This window comes from Callorhinus ursinus, unplaced genomic scaffold, assembly GCF_003265705.2.
Source record: "Callorhinus ursinus isolate GAN/ISIS: 27379988/994484 unplaced genomic scaffold, GSC_fseal_2.0 scaffold19, whole genome shotgun sequence".
NCBI classification, from domain to species: Eukaryota; Metazoa; Chordata; class Mammalia; order Carnivora; family Otariidae; genus Callorhinus; species Callorhinus ursinus.
The window spans coordinates 17,521,206-17,541,119 of record NW_027397081.1 but is presented as its reverse complement, the minus strand read 5'-3'; the positions used below and the strand labels follow the sequence as shown (position 1 = coordinate 17,541,119).

Genomic DNA, 19,914 nt, shown 5'->3' with positions numbered 1-19,914 from the left:
AAACAAAGGTGGGGGGAGGGGTACAAAGCACTTGCACAAGAAGATCCCATAGTTCTGGGGTGCTCTCCCCTATCTGCAGTCAGTGGTAGGCAGCAGCGGGGCTGGTAGTTAGCACTCTCTCTGTGGCTTCCCCAACCCCTGCTCTAGAGGCACCCAGTCATGCAGGGGCACCCCCAGAACAGGCGTTTACGTTCCTCTGCCAGCCGCAGAGCAGCCTGAAAAATGTTCATCTGCCTCTCTTTTGGACAGGTGCCTGGAACAGTGACCAGCTCCTTCGGGGGGCAGGGGAGGAGGCATGAGGGATGAGAGCTGAGGACACGGGGCCCGCCATCAGAATCAGCCTCCTGTCAGAAACAGAGGCGATTCGAGGTCATTCTGCAAATTTACACAGCTGTCATCCTTGGTGTGGAACCCTTGCCAACGAAGCCACGGCTAACTGTAATCCGTCCTGCGGGCAGATGACCGTGCAAACCCTGCGTGTGTCTCAGGAGCACACCCGACGACAGTCTGGGGACCTTCCACGAGGAGCCCCCCAGCTGCTGAGGCAGAGTGGACACTAAGCCAGTAGGTGCAGGCGCTTTGCGGAGGCGGTTCCCTATTCTGGGTATTATCTGATCCTCGCAGCAACTCTGTGAAGTCAGTGTCATTATTCCCATTTTACAGACGAGGAAACAAGTTGAAAGGTGAAGAGAGCTGCTGTCCTGGGTCTACTCACTAGGTGCGGGGATCGGGATTCAAGCCCAGATTCTCTCCAAAGCAATTCCAAATTTTCTAGATTCGACCTAGGTAGAATCTGACCAGTGGAGAAGTGGATCTGGTGCCACCCTGCAAATTCAGTGTCAGTTGGGAAGTTGGGCCCGCTAGCAGTTTTATTAACAACCGTCTAATATACTCTGGCTTTTGATTTTTCTTCCTAACACATGTAAGCGTTTGATCAAAAAGAGTCATTAATAGCATCTGATTGTGTGTGTGTGTTTAAAGATTTATTTATTTATTTATTTGAGAGAGAGAGAGAGAGAGAGAGAGAGAGAGCCCAGAGGAACAGGGGAGGGGGCAGAGGCAGAAGGAGAAGCAGACTCCCCACTGAACACAGAGCCCAACGGGGGACTCGATCCCAGGACCCTGAGATCATGACCTGAGCCAAAACCAAGAGTGGGCCGCTTAACCGACTGAGCCACCCAGATGCCCCAAGATAATATGTCTTAAGGTATATCAATGTGTTTGAGGTATCTTATCACAGAAAATTTAAAAATACAAAAAGAAAAAATAAAAGAGAGAAAAAATTACCAGTTGCTTATAATCTTACCAAAATTTAGCATGCTGGTATTTTTTCATTGTATGTGCATATAAACACATGACAAAGTACAAATTAGACTATAAAAAAATCTTGATTCCTACTATTCCTCTCAACTTTATATAATAAGCATTTTCCATATAATTAAGTGTTTTTTGAGAGTAATATTTCGAAAACTTTCCACAGGTTCTGGGACATAGTATATATGTAGCTATTACTATTTATGACACAATATTCCTCTAGATGAGTGGACTATAATTTATTTGACTTTCTGATTTTGATGAACATTTAGGTTGCTACCTTCCCCACACTATAATAAACATTTGTGTCAAGAACTTTTTGTGTATAAAATTGTGTTTAGGGGCGCCTGGGTGGCTCTGTTGGTTGGGTGTCTGACTCTTGGTTTTGGCTCAGGTCATGATCTCAGGGCCCCTTTTGGGCTCTGCACTCAGCTCAGTCTGCTTGAGATTCTCTCTCTCCCTCCCTCTCTCTCGTTCTCTAAAATAAATACATCGTTTAAAAAAAGAAAATATTAAAATTGTGTTTATCACTATGTTGTACACCTGAAACAAATGTAATTTTGCCAACTATACTCAAATAAAAATAAAAATAAAAATAAAATAAAAATGTTTCTAAGTTAAGCTCCATTGATTTCTTAGGCTAGACCCCTGTTAAAGAATTACGGGGTCAAAGCTTAGGCACTTTTTAATTTATTTGGGACACACACTGCCAAACTACTTTCCTAGAAGGAGGATACCTGTTTAAAATCCCCCCCTTTTTTTTTCCTTTAAGTAGACTCCACGCTGGGCCCTGAGATCAAGACCTGAGCCGAGATCAAGAGTCAGAAGCTTAACTGACTGAGTCCCCCAGGCACTCCTACCTGTTTAAATTTTAACAGCATTGTGGGAGAGGGTCCGTTTCTCCATTTCCTTTCACACTGAAACTGGGTGAGAGTGTGACTTTGGGGAGAAGGGCTATATTTAAAAACAGCCTGACTGGTCCCACGTGCTTCCTACCCCTGGAGGGACTCAGCTAACAGGTGAGTTGACCTTGAGACAATGCCAGTGAGATCTGGGGATTTCCTCTTCAGGTAAACACTTTCAGTAGCTAACACATTTCTGCCCTAACCTGACCCTTGTTATGTATCCCGAGAACCCCTGTGCTTCTTGTTACGGAATGTTCGCCCCACCGGTAATTACTTGCTTAAAATCCATCCTCCCTGCTGGACTGCGAGCTCCACAAGCCCCGGTCTCCTTCAGCACACGGAGGTCCAGCACAGAGCCTGGTAGGCAGGGGGCACCCAGTGACCATTTGCAGTGGGAGAATCGCAGCTATGTATAAATATGCCCTCAGTTAAGAGCTTTGAGCTGAATCATCCTCTTGTGGCTGTGGGGGTTTAAAAATGGAAAAAGTATTTCTTATATATGATCAAACAAGATAAGCGAGTTACAGGACATTCTGTACTTTATGATCCCAGGTCTGCAAGAGGGAGGGAGCAAGACAGAGAAAGAGGTAGGGAGGGGTAGCCAGAGAGCCAGAGACCATCACAGAGGTGGAGAGACCGAGGGGAAGACTTAAACCTTGAAATCTTAACAGTGGTCATCACAGGGAGGGTGACAAGGTTTCCTTTTCTGAGTTTGTCTGCATTTTCCAAAGACTTTATAATGCACGTGAGTTGGAAACGTTTTTTTATCACAATTATTACCGGATCTCAAATACTTTGAAACCTGTGTGGTACGAATGGTGAGTCGGCAAATGTTACTTTATTTACTGAGCCCCTTGCATCAGCTGGAGCCACTTTATTTATGGGCCCTCTTTTCTTCCCAGGGCTGTGACTTTTACTTTTATGTGAAGACCCAGGTGGAGAGGGTACAGAAAAGCTCTCAACGTTCCTAGCCGTCTTCCAGGCTGGGTTTCCCCAAGCCAGCCAATCTCTTCAGGAAGGCGAGGGAATGATCTTACTGAATGAAGAGGGGATCTAAGGTCAGCATTAAATAGATGTGTTGCTTTTCCCAGAGTTGGCTGGAAAGATCAAGTGACTTCCTCTAGCGAGAAGTTACAATTCAATGATTAACAGAAATTCCTCACAGCTTTAAAGGCTCCAGTTCCTATTCCCCCAAGCGCTGGCCTCATTACCATCTCTCCTCTTCAGGGAACAGCAATCAGAGAGCCCAGTCCCCAGGGAAGAACAGCAGACTTGCAGTTTATATGAGGAGACAGGTACTGAGGGGAGGCGCAGGTGGGGAGGTGGGGGTAGGGGAGAGGAGAGAGGGCGGGAAGGGGAGAAAGGGAGAAATGACAGCCTCTATCTCTGAGGGGCTTCTATTCTGTCCAGTATTTCTTTTACTGCTTGAAAATTCCCCTCCTCCTACCTTCCTCTCCCGCCACCCACAGTGAATGTAGGATCCTATGGAGATAAAAACATAGTCCCTGGAAATACAGAATCCTGGCATTTTCTGAGCTCATATAGAAGAAAAGGTATAATTCTTTTCGTCAGACATGGTTTAGAACGTGTGTTTCTCTTTCTGCCTCAATTTCTGGGCCTGTGTGCATTAAACTCATCAAACACTGCTTCAGTGCTCTGGCTAGTTGATCCTGGATCTTTTGCACACTGCCCTTGCTCCTGGTATATAATGGCTTACTTACTTGGTTTTGTATGGTAATTCACCTCACAAATGATTATAATCCACCTTAGATGCCCTTTGGGACTAAAGTGTGGTATAGATTCATCTGTTCATTCATTTTTTTTTCCCTATGGGTTGGGTAAAGGGTAAGCTGCTCTGACGAAAGCCTAGCCCCTTTCTTTCTAATATACACCCCCCCCCCGACATAAAGTGCCACAGGCTGGCAGGTGAGCAGGGGGCTCTGCTCCAGGAGCTCCTTTGAAAAGCCAGTTTCCTGAGTGTTGTGGACCCGCCATCGAATGGGGTGATGTCACTGGGTGATCCAAAGAGGGCCAGAAGCATGTGCATTTCAACCAGGCAAAGTGAAAAAGTGAAACTCCAGAGCAAACTGGTTATCTTTAAAAAAAACAATAATAACTTTATTTTTTAGAGCAATTTTACGTTCACAGCAAAACCGAGCTGAGAGTACAGGAAGTTCCCATATACCCCCTCCCCCAACATGTGCATAGATTTCCTACTACCAACACCCTCCGCCAGAGTGGGATATTTGTTACAATTCATGAGCCTACATTGACACGTCATTGTTATCCAAAGTCCATAATTTACATTACAGTTCACTCTTGCTGTCGCACATTCTATGGGTTTGGACAAATGTATAATGACATGTATCCACCATTGTAGTATCATAACAGTCTCACTGGTCCTAACAATCCTCTGTGCTCTGCCTATTCATCCCTCCCTCCCCTCTAATCCCTGGCAACCACTGATCTTTTTACTGTCTCCATAGTTTTGCCTTTTCCAGAATGTAATAAACTGGGAATCATACACTATGGAGCCTTTTCAGATTGGCTTCTTTCATTTAGTAATAGGCATTCAAGTTTCTCCCTGTCTCCATGAGTCTCCACTGGTACGTCATGAGACTTCTCAGCTCTCTATAATTGTGTGAGCCAATTCCTCATAATAAATCTCTTTATATACATGTCTTATTTATTCTCTTTCTCTGAAGAACCCTGACTAGTATATCCCGAAATAGAAAATTCTCTGTAGAATCCTAGAAACGTAGTATCCCCATTTTGAGCTCCTTTTCTGGACTCTAAGCTCCTTGAGGGTGGGAGTTGTACCTTTATTTATTGCTGAATTCATTCAACTACACATTTTTTCCAAATAACATATAATTTACCAATAAGGATAGCAATAAAATAATACTTCTCATTTATTTAGTTTGCATGCTATGCCAAGGACTAATGAGCTATGTAATTTATTTATCTTATTCAATTATCACACCACAAAAGATGAATGGATAATGAAGATGTGGTTCATATATACAATGTAATATTACTCAGCCATCAGAAAGGATGAATACCCACCATTTATGTTGACGTGGACGGAACTCGAGGGTATTATGCTAAGTGAAATAAATTAGAGAAAGACAATTATCATATGGAACCTAAGAAATAGCACAGAGAATCATAGGGGAAGGGAGGGAAAACTGAATGGGAAGAAATCAGAGAGGGAGACAAACCATGAGAGACTCTTGACTCTGGGAAACAAACCGAGGGTTGCTGGAGGGGAGGTGGGTGGGGAGATGGGGTAACTGGGTGCTGTGATGAGCACTGGGTGTTATATGCAACTAATGAATCACTGAACACTACATCAAAAACTAATGGTGTACTATATGTTGCTAATTGAATTTAAATTAAAAAAGGAAAAAAGAATAATATCAGACCAAACTGGTGAGAAAGGTAGTAGTATTCTCATTTTGCAGATTAGGAAAAGACAAGTTATTTGAGTAAAGATACACAGCTATAAGTGGTAGATCTAGAATCAGAAACCAAATCTGCCTGACTCCAAGTCTTACTCTTTTTTTTTTTTTTGCTACTAATACCCTCCGTATACAAAACGCAGCTTTTAAAGGTCAATTATCAAATGAAGAGGCTTGTGTAGATGATCTCAGCCAGTGCATCAAGCATTTGTTAAGTACCTACTGTGTATCAGACGATGTGCCAGGCGCTGGGAACACAAGGTTGAAAGGCATGATGTTTCCCTTAAGGGAAGGAGGCCAATTAATAGACGTTAACTGCACTCAGGTGAATGCCCTGGGAGAGACATGGGAGTACAGAGGAGGGGCCCATCCTGGCAATTCATGGAGGGTTTCTGAACAAGGTCCAATCTGACTTGAGTCTTGGAGGAGGAGTAGAAGGTAGGTGGGTGGCAAATGTGGGGATGATACTCTAGGGAGTCCAAGCAGCACGAGGAAGGGCACACAGACATGAGGGGACGTGGAGGGGACCCTCCTCCTTTCCCATGGCTTATGTCCATGTGGAGGAAGCTCCCCTATCAATCCCTTCCCTTTCTCTCCCTTTACTAATCAGAGTGGCTTCTGATTAGTAAATCTGAGAAGAGTGATTTGAATATGCCTGAATCAGCTCTCTTGTCTTGTTAATGGTAGTGAGCTCCTTCCTGGGAGCTCATGTTTGCGTCCTTCTGGGGTCCACAAAGAGCGCCCTTGTTTGCAAATAAAAGCCACTTTTTCCAGGGTAGACTTTATCTGTAATAAAGGGGGTATGTTGGTTTTTCACATGTGGTCTCCTTGTCATTTTACTTAATTGATTCAGAACTCCGGCAGGGAAGAAAGGTGCTATGTAGTGGGCCTTCTGGAACACATGTAACGGGAATGTAAGGTGTAAAGTGAGAAGGGCAGGAGAAGGTAAGTTTCAACAGATTTGGAAGAGCCAGCTCATGGACTGCCTTTGTCTTCAAGGCCATGGGTGGGACCCCTCTGACTTTGGTTGTCAGGTGGGGAGTAACCCACTCAGAATTGCATTCTATAGATTAGTCTCTCCGGCAACAGTGTAGAACATGGATGTTGGCGGGACGACAGAAACAAAGTCAAAGGTGGGGAGACCAATCTGTAAGTTACTACAGCTGTGTGTATCAGGGAAGGTGAGTTACGTCAGGGGACAAAGCATAGAGGATGATCCAGTAGATGGCTGGGAGACCACATCGGTGAGATTTAATGATTGTTCACTTGTGGTGGAATGTATTACAATAGTCTGGGATGAGTCCTGGTTTTCTGACTTCAGTAACTGAGTGGATTATAATGCCGGTTACCAAGAGAGGAAATAGGAAAACAGTCTGGTTTGGGGAAAGTGAGGCCATGATGCATGTAGTTTGAGCCATGCTGATTTTTATGTTCGGGATCTCCAGGTGAGATGTCCAGGAGCTTAGAGATGGGAAGGGATCTCAAGCCCAGTGGTGATGTTCGTCAGTCTGGAAGATTTCAGTTTGGAAGCCATCCAGCCTCCCTTCCAGGGAGGGGAAAGTGAGGTAGAGTAGGAAAATAAAACAGTGGGCCAGAAGGAAACCCTTTGGGGAGAGCAAACATTTTAAGAAGTTGGCAGAGGAGCAAGACCCCAGGAAATAGGAGAGAAAGGAATGATCAGACATGCAGGAGGAGAATTATGAGAGATGTCTAAGAAGTAGAGAATTTCAGGAAGAAATGAAGTCAAACTCAGCAAGAAATGAAGTCAAACTCAGCAGAAAAGCCCAGTTAGACTAGGGGTGTCCAGTGACAATTTGGAGGTAATGCCCTTGAAAGCAGTTTGAGTTGAGTGGCATGGTCAGAAGCCAGGTGCAGTGGGTTGAGAAGTGGGAAGTGAAGACCCCGTGTAGAGGGGCTATTTTCAAGATGCCTGGCTGGGAAGCCAAGGGGACGTCAAGAGAGACTTTCTCCTCTAAAAGTGAATCTTGATGTAGGGCTGAGGGCAAGAAAGTAAATTTATAGAAGAAGGGGCATTATGGATGGAGCAAGGCCCCAAAGAGGAAAGGAGATAATGAACGAAAAGCTGACATGGGGGTAGAGAGTAGGCTGTGTGCGTGCGTGCGTGCGTGCGTGCGTGCCACAGCAGGTGGTGGTACTCTTGAACAGGAGAAGAGATGTCTTCTTCCCTGAGACCCTGAAGATGAGGGAAGGGTGTTTCCAAATGAGGTAAGCATTGTTTTGCTGTTGAATTAGCTTTTGGTGAAGGTTGAAGGAGAGGACAGAAGCAGAAGTTCATGCCCATGGCCTCAGGTTTTTTGGTGAAACAGGAGGCAGAGCTACCTGCTGACATGGCCCTGGGACTTGAGAAAAGATTGGAGGTTTGTCATGAACACCAGGCAGAATGGGAGAGGAGACTCTAACCAAGGAAACGCTTATCTACACCGGAGTTGGCCTGGCTATAGAGGACCGAAGACAGGAGTTTCCCACAGACTGGGTGCAAATGGCAAGAGTGAGCTCCGTGGTGTCCGAATTATTAGCGGTGGCAGGGAGGGCCTGAAAGAAATGGAAACACAGGAGGTCGTCAGCAGGTGATGGTTCTGTTCAGTGACCCGGCTCTGCAACAATAACTATTATTTTTTACCTCCAAAATATTTGAACAGCTCTGTATGTTTGGGGAAATGTCTTTGCAGACAAATTTCATTGGGTTTTCCAAGCAGCGCTGCGAGGCTTATGTTACTGTACTCCTGCTCTGCAGAGACCAAGTGAGCCGCCCAGAAATAGGCCCTTACTCAAGGTCAGCCAAGTAGCAAAGGCAGGACTTCAAACCATATTTTTGGTCTCCAGGCCTCATACACACATACAGTTGGATATTTAAAGACGTTGGTGATTCAAGTCAGGAATAAAAACGTATACTGTGGTTTGCTTTTTCTAAGAGTGAGGATGAGTCTTTTCTTCTCTCCTTGTGACCCTAAGTATGGGGCAGCCGAATGGCTCACTGATGTGATCACAGCCCACAGTGGTCCACACGCACCCTGTGCTCGTTCACACCCACCCGCTTCTGGACCGGCTACTCTTCTGCCCACAAGATTCTCCCCGTGATGTCTCCTGACCAGTTCCTACATCTTTCACAACTGTGCTCCTAATATTGCCCTAGGCTCTTCCCTTGTTCCATCACATTGTATGGGCCACATACACCTGTCTCTCTCACTAGACTGAGAGCCTCCTGAGACCAGGAACTGAGTTATGTCTTTTTCCATCTCCATACAAAGTGCCTGGCACAGTGCTTGGTGCAAATATGGGTCGGTCGCCTGCAAATATGGAAACTATGACCCTGTGGCATGACTCCCCATGGAAACCAACTAAGAACATCAGTTAGTCCTTCACAGAGTCCAACTTAACTGTTCTTTTGCTGAGAAGACAAGATGTGGCAGAAGTATTGAGGGGCAGATAATGAGCAAAGGCTTTCCTTCCTTCCCCCAGACTTGTGTTCTTGTTCACATTTGAAGGTCTAGTACTTACATCTATCCGGAACCTGACCACTTTTCCCCACGTCTACCCACCGCTGCTGGCCCAAACCAACATCATCTCTGGCCTGAAGTATTGCAATAGCCTCCCCGTTGGTCTCTCTGCTTTACCCTTCCCAGGGGACAGCCTGTTCCCCACACAGCACCAGAGCGATCCTGTTACGGCGCAGGTCAGATGAAGTCGCTCCCCAGCTCAGGAGCTTCGATGGCTTGTTTTCTCATGCCGGTAAAAGCCAAAAAAATCCTTTCAAATCCTTTCCATGCTCCAGGTGATCTGGCCCTTGCAAACTCGTCGACCCCACCTTCTATTCAGCTACACTTGTATCCTCTGCTATTTTTTAAGGCGCCAGGCCCTCTCCCACCTCAGGCCCTTGCATGGCCTTCCCCTGCCTGGAATTTTCCTTCTCCTGACTTCATCATCCCTCTCTTCTTCTTTGCTCCCTTAGCTCTTTGGACTCGGGCATGTCCTTGGCATCACCACTGGCTCTCCATCACACATTATAACATCTGACTCCTAACCCCTGATAGGGGCGTCCATCCCTTGCCTTATTTTTCTACTTAGCGCTCAACACTGACTGGAATACCGCATGTTGTACTTACTTGTTTATTTTCTGCCTCCCCCAGTGGGGCACGACTTAGAACCGCCTGGTCCATTTCTGTATCCCTCACGGGGAACGGCATCTGGCACAGAGTGGGCACTCCATGAATATTGAGTTGAATGAATGATTTCAGATTCCTGTCTGACCCCTTATCTCCTGGTTAAAAAATGGATGATTCTCCAATGGTTTCATACCCATTAATCTGACTTGTTTAATTAAAGTATATTCTTGCCAGAAGTAGAGAGCTGGTTTATACTCTGTGCCCATTGATTAACGTGGAGTGACAGCCCTCATAACTCAGCTGCATCTGTCCTTGGTCCCATCCACTCCTCAGCTTGTCCCCACCCCACCATTCTTCCTTGGCCTCCCTCTGCCTGTCCTGTTGCCTTATCTCGGGAAAACCTCATCACTCCTGGAGAAATTCTGCCTTTCTGCCAGCTTCTGCTGATTTCATCCTTGCCTTTTAATCAGATAAAAGGAGGTGGGGGTGGGAGTGGAGAATGTACTCAGACCATCATACATCATTTTATGGAAGAGAAATCCTGACATTTTCATTGGCGAATAAATCCTGGAGTTCTGGGACTGGAGGGGACTTAAGAGGTCAGCTCATCCATCTTCACACCTGTGGGCAGTTCTGTATTGAAGAACCAGCCCCCCCCCAATGCAACTGTCTAGCCTTTTCTCTGACAATTCTCTAAGGAAGCTAGCTACTTCCCTGACCTCCTTTGATAAGCCATTTTAGTATCTTAGTGGAAAATATAGAATTATTATGGAAGCACTTGCATAGATAGAGCCCGAGGCAGGAGGCTGGGCTGGGCTCTGAGGCCAGGCCACGCTGGGTTTGAATTTTGAATCGACCCCTAATGAACTGGGTGACCTTGTGCAATTGAACGTCCAAAAGAGAGATACTTATCAAGTCCTGAGGACTTTATATGCTTATGTGTGTATGTGTAAATAATAAGTGTATATGCTCCACAGAGGCTGCTTCTCTTTTTCCTTTTTTCTATTCCTCTCCCCTCGCCTGCCCAAATGCATTTCATGTTTAAGAAACCAGCCAAGTCTTCATTATAGAATTTTCAGGTCCAAGAGAACCTCCCAGCTGGGTGATCTCCCAAACATTTGCAGAGGACTATCCCTAAATCATTCCCTTTTGAACATAAATACAGTCAATTTAGAGAACGGACAATGCAGGCTATGGAGACTGTATTGGAATCCCAGCTTCAAAGTGTATCTGCTGAGGGGGGCACCTGGGTGGCTCAGTCAGTTAAGTGCTTTTGGTTCAGGTCATGGTCTCGGGGTCCTGGGATCGAGCCCATCGTTGGGCTCCCTGCTCTGCGGCAAGTCTGCTTCTCCCTCTGCCTCTGTGATATCTCTCACTTTCACTCTCTCCCAAATAAATACATAAAATATTTAAAATAAATAAATAAAGTCAATGAGGTGCTTCTAAGTCAGTGGGAGGGGTTGATGTTTATTCTGCTAAAGAGAAGGGGTGAACGGGGCTCAGAGAGGTGGGGGTGGAAGGGACAGTCTGTAGGAGGGGCTGACCACTGCCCTGAGGGGGACCAGTCCTTATTGTGTAAATGCTGGACACTGACGTTCATCTCTCCAGCCTGAAACAGGGCAGGCTCCCCCTCCCCAGGGCAGTGGTGTCCTGGGTGGAAGAGGGGTGACAAGGGGAGCCATAGAACTCGGGGGGCAGTGTCGCTCAGTTTCTGTGGGTCTTCAGTACACGTCTCTGCGGGAGTACAAGGGATAGGGAGGGAGGGAGGGGTGATTTCAGATCTGCGAAAAAGCCATAGCGGGTCACCCGGACCTAACCCAATAAGGAGCTTGATTTGAGCCTAACAATGGCGTTAATAGCGTTGTCAAAGTGCTCCAAAAAAGTTTTCATTTAGCCTGCAGACAGTTTTTTTAATTGTAAAATAAAAATTATAATGACTGTTTTCAAAAACATTAAAGAAGATTGAGCAAGAGAAAATGTCGGAGACTACGACTGTATTACAATCCACCATGAAAGAGAAAGCCTGCTTCATATTAAAGGTGCCCGTGGCTGCTGAACACCCAGATGATTCTTTTTTTTTTTTAAAATTTTTTTTTTTTTTATTTATTTGAGAGAGAGAATGAGAGATAGCACGAGAGGGAAGAGGGTCAGAGGGAGAAGCAGACTCCCCACTGAGCAGGGAGCCCGATGTGGGACTCGATCCCAGGACTCCAGGATCATGACCTGAGCCGAAGGCAGTCGCTTAACCAACTGAGCCACCCAGGCGCCCTCCCAGATGATTCTTGACACAGATCTTAGGTGTAATTGTTTGCTACACTAAAAGGTGGAGATGGGCCATTTAAAAATAATAATGTGATTCCAGTTACCAGTTCAGGTGACTGAGCCTGAAAAGTCCTTCCATGAATTGTTATGCTCTATTGAAACACCCCGTTTGCTTTAATGACGTTTCAACTTTTAGATTATGAAATATGAAGGCTAGCTGCTTTCTGAGAGCATTTCTGAATGGGTTCCTGAAATACTCGTGAGGACAGCAGGAGGAACGGGATCCTCTGGCTCACTCCCCAAGAGCTGACACAGCTCTCTTTCCTTCCAATCCTACAGCCACCCCCAGGACCTGCGAACCTAGCCCCTGCCTCCTGCAGTTTCCTCTTTATGGGACAGTTTCTCCCTCTCCCAGTCTCTTGGTGGTTGGCTTCTTATCCACTAAGTTCATGGTTAAATATCATCCCTTAAGAGAGCTTTACTGACAACATCGTCTGTGACTCCAGCTTGCAGTATGCTGGTGTTCCAGAGCACACATCAGCTTATTTCATGTTTGTTACCTTGTCGGTGGGAGAGGCTACTAGACTCGAGTGAGGGCAGATGGACAGGGTCCACGCCTGTTTCATTCCTCATTATGGCCCTTAGCATCTAGCACACAGGCTGTCATCTAGTGGAAACCCAGTAAATATTGGTTAAATGAGAGAAATAAAAGTTCAATATTTCCTTTTAATTTATCACACACCTATAGAAAATATACTAGAACATGGGTCCTACATAGATCTATGTAGGAAATTCATGCAACCTATTTAGCTGAAGATGGGTGGCTTTTGACCTTGGGTCATTCAAGACCCAGAATAAGATTGTCAAAATGTATTAGTGACATCAGTCTTAGCAAAATATATATATATATATTTGTGTCTCTTCAGGCAAGGCAACAGAAGCAACAATAAACAGACAGGACTGCGTCAAAATAAAACGATTTTGCACAGCAAAGGAAACCATCAACAAAAACAAAAAGGCCACCTACTGAATGGGAGAAGATATTTGCAAATATCCAATGAGGGGTTGATATCCAAAATATAAAGAACTTGTACGCTTAATGACAAAAAAAACCCCAAACAACCTAGTTAAAAAATGGGTAGGGGATCTGAATAGATATTTTTCCAAAGACATACAAATGGCCAACAGGCACATGAAAAGATGTTCAACATCACTCATCATCAGGGAAATGCAAATCAAAACCACAACGAGATACCACCTACATCTGTCAGAATGGGGCTAGTATCAAAAAAGACAAGAAATAACAAGTGTTAGTGAGGATGTGAAAAAAAGGGAACCCTCGTGCACTGTTGGTGGGAATGTAAATTGGTGCATCTACTGTGGAAAATAGCATGGAGATTCCTCAAAAAAATTAAAAATAGAGCTACTGTACGATCCAGCAATTCCACTTCTGGGTATTTATCCAAAGGAAAGGAAAACACTAATTCAAAAAGATATATGCACCCCTATGTTCATGACAGTATTATTTATAATAGCCAAGATATGGAAGCAATCTAACTGTCCATTGATCGATGAATGAATAAAGAAGATGTGTACACACACACACACTGGAATATTACTCAGCCATTAAAGAAAGAAATCTTGCCATTTGTGACATGGGTAGACCTATAGGGTATTATGCTAAGTGAAATAAATCAGACCAGAGAAAGACATACTGTATGATTTCATTTATATGTGGAATCTAGAAAACAAAACAGAATGGAAATGCACTCATAGATACAGAGAACAAACTGGTGGTTGTCAGAGGGGAAGGGGGTAGAGGGATGGCTAAAATGGGTGAAGGGGATTAAGAGGTAAAAAAAACTCCAGTAATAAAATGAATAAGTCACAGGGATATAATGTACAGCATAAGGAATACAGTCACTAATATGTAATAACTTTATATGGTGACAGATAGTAACTAGACCTATCATGTTGATCATTATGTAATGTATAAAAATATCAAATCACTGAGTTGTACACCTGAAACTAATATCATATTGCCTGTCAATTATAATTCAATAAAGAGGGTATTACTCAACTAAATACAGTTTGATTTAAGGCTCACCTCCATTTGAGTAGTTGAGGACAGAGCTTTTTTACTTTTAAAAGAGAAATGAGGGACACCTGGGTGGCTCGGTTAGTTAAGCATCTGCCTTCGGCTCAAGTTATGATTTCGGGGTCCTGGGATTGAGCCCCGCATCGGTCTCCCTGCTCAGCGGGGAGTCTGCTTCTCCCTCTGCCCCTCCCCCCGTTCATGCTCTCTCTTTCCTCTCAAATAAATAAAACCATAAAAAAAAGAGAGAGCGAAATGAAAATGCCCTCACCTTGGGCCCTTCATATCTACAAAGCCAAAATCTTATACAGCATGGGGACAAAAAATCATGGTCCCTTTCCTTTCCTTATAAAACTGAAAGGTAAAGATCAAATCTCAGACTCTTAATAACAGCTGGATTAAGAATCCACTGTGTGCCAGGTACTGGGACAATGCTACAGAGTCCTTGGCATAGTAATTCTCATTTTACTAATGATGAAAATGAGGCCAATCAAAATTAAATAACTTTCCCCAGCCTCCAGACTTAGCAAGTGGCATGGGGCAAGATCCAAAGCCAGGTCTGTCCAATGCCAAAACTCATATACTTAGCCCTATGACAAATAAACAGTCCAGCTGTGAATCGTCTGAGCCTGCACCACACAGAGCCAACAACGAGCATCCTAGGACACAAGTTAAAGAGGAAGAGAGCCGTCTAGGTTGTTACCTTTCCTTGGAATATGTCATCACAACACATACAAAACATCCTGAAAATGCACCCAGCAAAGGCAAGGGTGACCTTTCTGAGTAATTAAATGCAGAAGAACAAGAGAATGAGATAACGGGTAGGTAGGCGGATTGGAAAGCCTTTGAAAAGCTGAATATAGTTCACTGGATTTTTAAGGAGAGGAGAAAGAGGGATGGAGGAAGGGAACCCAGGAGTGTGGTTTCCAGGATGGTCCCTCCTGGCGCCTTCAACACCATTAAATGGATGGCCTGAAATAGAGCCAGGAAGGATGAGAAGGATGGTCAGGCTATCATGTGTCCCAAGTATAGCCATCATTGGCTGTGAGCTTCTTGAGGACCCAGGGCAGTAACCTTCAGGAGATGAGCAAACCTTCTTTCCTCTTTGCTGTTGTGAATAATGAGCTCCACTGTGACAAAGGGACATGGGGCTGACGTCAGCAGTTGCTGGCACTTTCTCTGGAGTAGGACTCATGTGAGTATGTCCTCCAAGACTGTGCCACCAACGCTGAAGTCATTAGAGTTTATATTTAGAACGAGGTGAAGGAGCTTCTGTGCCCTTATATAACTGTGGGTTCCAGGTTAATCTCCCGAGCTTGCTACAGAGGCCAATGAATATGAGGGACTTTTTTCTGCAAAGAAGTTTCCCAAAGAGCTAATATCTGAAGGAATATCATAATGATTACTTGGGGAATGTTCCTGTGTATGTAGCTGGGTTAGAAATATAGGAAACTGTAGATTGAGTTCTAACAAAGGGAATTTGGTTCCTGTTGCTGAACCATTTGGTTCCTATTGTTCCTCCTATTGGGAAGACTCCATAAGTCTTTCTAGAGGACAAGCGCTTCCTCCTCTCAAAAGTGATACCACAAAAAAAGATCTCAGCTTCAGCTAGGAGGATTAACTCTTTCTGGTTCGGAACATTGGATTCTGCCTGATGTTAAGACAAGGAAACACAAATTTATGCTGCCTCCCTGTGCCCTCCCTTCCTCCCCCAGGGTGGGTTCCAGATGAATGAAAGTATGATTCATTTATTCTGTCAAATTCCTTCAAACTCTATTGGCTCTCTTTGTGTATATTCTTATTGGACCATGCTGTGATATTCAGTATGTGCTTAAGATGGATATCAAAGAAAGCACCTGCTTATTGCCAGCATTTAATACAAGTACCTAATCAAGTTCAGGTTACCGTGCTAATTATCATCCTGTTCTATAAAGTTTAATAGTATTCTACTGTAATTAGTGATTATGTATTCATTTAACTGCTCAGAGGAAAAAAAACATTAAATCTTGACGTGTAAGGTGAATTGTTTTAATTCATCTAACCGTTAGATTTGATCATAAAATGTTTGCTAGAGTAAGATATACAATTTTGGTTTGAACTAGAATCTTTAGTGAGCCCACCATCCGCCATCAATTTTCACAAGTCTCTTACCTTCATCGTCTGTCTTGACCATGAATTACATTTATCTAAACTTGTTGTTAAAAATACAACATTTTAAGAATTTTCTCTCCGCGCCAAGTTCATGGATGCTTTTTGGAACCTTTCTCTTCATAAGGGGAATGTTGAAAAAGGTACCTTTTCTCCGTCACAGAGAAAATGAGAGTGGCCAGATAGGAACACTTTCGAATGCTTGCTAGTGAACACGCAGATGTCCCAGCGTCCACACCCTTCTCTGCTCCTTCCCTCCGGGGACAGCAGAGGCACATTCCTCCTTCCATCCAATGAGACTGCTGTCTGTGCTCTGAATCTCAGCCTCGCCACCCTCCAGCGACCTCCACCTGGACTTGCTTCAACTCCCTCCACGCAACCTGTCACTTCCTTCAGTACTTAAATATCCTCCAAGTTTCTTGTGTTTATAAAATACCCCCCACCTTGACCCAGTGCCCAACCAGCCACCCCTGGCTCCATCTTTGCCTCACAGTTGCTGCTGGACTTCTTGAAAAGCCATCTGTCTCCATGTCCTCCCCAACCAGTTGCTGCACACCCCACTGCCCGCTAGCTCTGCTCCTTCCACCCTACTAAGCTGGCTTATACCTTTGACCTCCCTGTGTTAAATGCACTAGAGGCGCCTTAGCCCTGAGTTTCTTGGCTACTTGGCCACATTTGTTACCACTGACAGTTCCTTCCATGTTGAAGCAGTCTCTTACTTTGGTTTCTGCAAAGCAACCTCATGCATGTGCTCCTTCCATGTTTCTTTGTTGGGTCCCCTTCTTCTGCTTGACCTTCCAATGTTATTGAGGTTATTGTGCTTGGTTCTTTTTTCACTCAACACATATTCCCTGAGGCACCTCTATCAGTGTTGTTATTAACATCTATATTCCAAATCTATATCCCCCTACCACCCATCCATTCAAATGTATTTCTCACACACTGATCTTAACCCTTCACTTCACTGAACACACTCTTCAGTGTCTTCCCATCACTCTTAGGATAAAACTGAACCTCCTTGCCTTGCACACTCCAGCCTCGGTCTCTTCCCAGACTCCTCCCAGAATTCCATATTCCCACTGTGTTAGACCTCCTTCCTGGTCTTTAATGGCCCATGCTCCTTCAACTCTCAACTTCCTCCATCCAGTTCTTTCCATCCAGAACCTTCTTCTACTGGCCCACCCCACCTGTCACCTTCAGATCTGTGATGAATGTTGCATCCTTTTGGGAGACCTTTCCTCCCCACCAGGCTAAGTTCGGTCCCACTGCCTTGTGACCCCATCACATTTCTGTATGTTTCCTATGAAAATATTCGCTATACTTTATTGATATTCCTGTTTAATTGCTCACTACTCTATCCCACCTCCTAACCCAATGCCCAATATACACTAGAGTCTCACAACTACTAGTTGAGTGAACAAATTTACCTAAAAGATAGTAATTGCGTGAACATTCATATCTAAGAATTTTCACATTCCTTCTGGAAGGCAGTCCGGGTGCATTCTCCCATTTGCTAATCCACTGCTACTTCCAAACCAACCTGTTCATCCAAAAAGAAGTAGGCTCTTTTATAAAATTGTGGAGGAAAAGGCTGCAACACAAAATGACAGCTGTGTTCTTCTCCTGTTGTTGAAAAGGTGTCTAACATCTGATTTGAATAACTCATGGCTTTTATTCCCTTTCGACTTGCCGGCTAATTTGCGCCTATACTCTGCAACCTGCTTGGAGTAGTATGATTAATGGCCGATCATGAAAACACTGTCCTTTAAACATTTAAAAATGACTATACCTCTGGCTTTATTAACTCTTAGACCTAGGTTTTTCCAAAGGAGGGGGAATTACGGTGACTTCTAATGGAAGAGCAGGATTAACTCTGCAGACACTAGAGCTTCCTAGAGAAAAAAAATCAGAAGCATACTAGTTTCATACAGTTGAAAAAAAAATCTTTTCATATACCTCCTTCTGGGTGAGACACATGTAATTGGAATAAGTGTCTTCCTGGGGCCAGTCACGATGTTCATCTGTCTAAATAAATCTTGCCCTACTGATTTTTTAGTCCTGCCATTTTGTAAATTTATTTGCCTGATGTTTTCTTTCTATTCATCAGGACCCCACATAGTGGGAAATAGCCTAAGACCAACACGACGCTTTGTGAGAAGCCGCAGATGACATTCAGTAACCCATCAGAATGTGAGGAATCTCTCTGGTACCCCACACCACTGAGAGCGCTATGCTGCCCCACGGGGAAGGGACGTGGGCATGTGCACATGCTGGATTTTATTTGGGGGATGTTGGTTTGTGTATCTCATTGTTGAGCCTAAAATAAATGGCCAGGAATGGAGCGGTGGAGATTTAAACTCAGTCAAAAGGAACATTGCAGGCAGGATGCATCACCGCCAGGCTGGTCGAAGGGTGAGATTTTCTAAAGACAAGGGAGGGAGCAGATGACCTTTCCAGAGCCCTCCAGTCGGCAGATTTTATGATTCCGTGCACGTCCTCTGTCTAGACATGAAGTGTGGATGCTCTTGCTTTTATTGCCGTAGCATGGGGAAAAGCATAATCGCTCCACCTACAGTCTGATCTGGGAAATTACTCAGCCTCAGCCAGGACAAACAAAAGCAAACAAACAAAATTGGGGAGAAGAAAACCCACTGGGAAGAAGGTAATTTCAGTCTCTGATAGAGAATATTCCCTCCAAATTACATGTACTTTTACTTCAGCCTTTCAAAATAATTGTCATTTTAATACCTGGGTTTTGCACAGTTATCCGTCTTCGCTCCTATATTTGGCATCTAATCGTAAGGCCATTGCAGGAGAAAAGGAAGAGATGGGAAATTTGGCTCTTCCTTTCGCAAGGGAGGAACAAAGACCTGGAGGGGTAAGTTAGCTGCCCCATGTCAAGACCCAAGTGTCTGACTCCCTAGTAGACAGGTGTGCGGGTGTCTACACTTTCGAGACTGAGCCAACATTGCAGTACTGTCATCAAACATTTGCCCTCAAGTCCTTTCTCCTTCCATTCACATGTCCCGCTACTCGCTCCTTTATATTTCAGGCAGCCTGAAAGTACACTTTGTCCCACATCTGGCCACCTCCCCTTCCTTACCTCTGTCTAGAACTTACAAACTTCCTTCCAGTTCCATCACTTTCCAGATCTTACCAGGCTCAGGTCACAGCAGCCCCATTATTCTTTATCAGACACACCGAAGACCTGCCCGGCATGCTTCCCTTTCAGTTGCGCCTATGGGGGCACCCTCTTTCCATCCGGGTCTCTGCTCAAATGTCACCCCCCTCACAGAGGGCTTTCTCAGCTACCTAATCTAAGACAGCACCCCGGGAGTTCTTCATTCAATCAATGAAATGTATTTTTAAACTTGTATTTATTCTGAAGGGTAATACATCTACTGAATGTTGCATGAGGCTCAAAGCCTTCCTCAACCTGCTGGGCGACCGGCTCTTGTGCAGACGGTAGCTGACGGGGAGTCTTCCTTGTGTGACACCACCTAGTGGCTGCAGGTCTGAATTACGGAACCAAAGGTGGAAGACTTTCAGAAAGAGGAAGAGAGGAAACACTTCCCTACCGCTTTGAGTCCTCATTCTTGGTCCCA

General features: G+C 44.6%; 1 long non-coding RNA gene across 2 annotated transcripts; it reads left to right on the top strand.

The window, feature by feature from the left end:
• Positions 1-2,504: 2,504 nt before the first annotated feature.
• LOC141374547 (uncharacterized) lies at positions 2,505-19,103 on the top strand. 2 transcript variants are annotated; one of them, XR_012381539.1, is made up of 3 exons: positions 2,505-2,579; positions 3,447-3,514; positions 18,417-19,103. It is a non-coding gene; the product is annotated as an uncharacterized lncRNA (long non-coding RNA). The 2 variants fall into 2 exon arrangements; XR_012381538.1 differs by lacking the exon at positions 2,505-2,579 and adding an exon at positions 3,150-3,277.
• Positions 19,104-19,914: the final 811 nt, after the last annotated feature.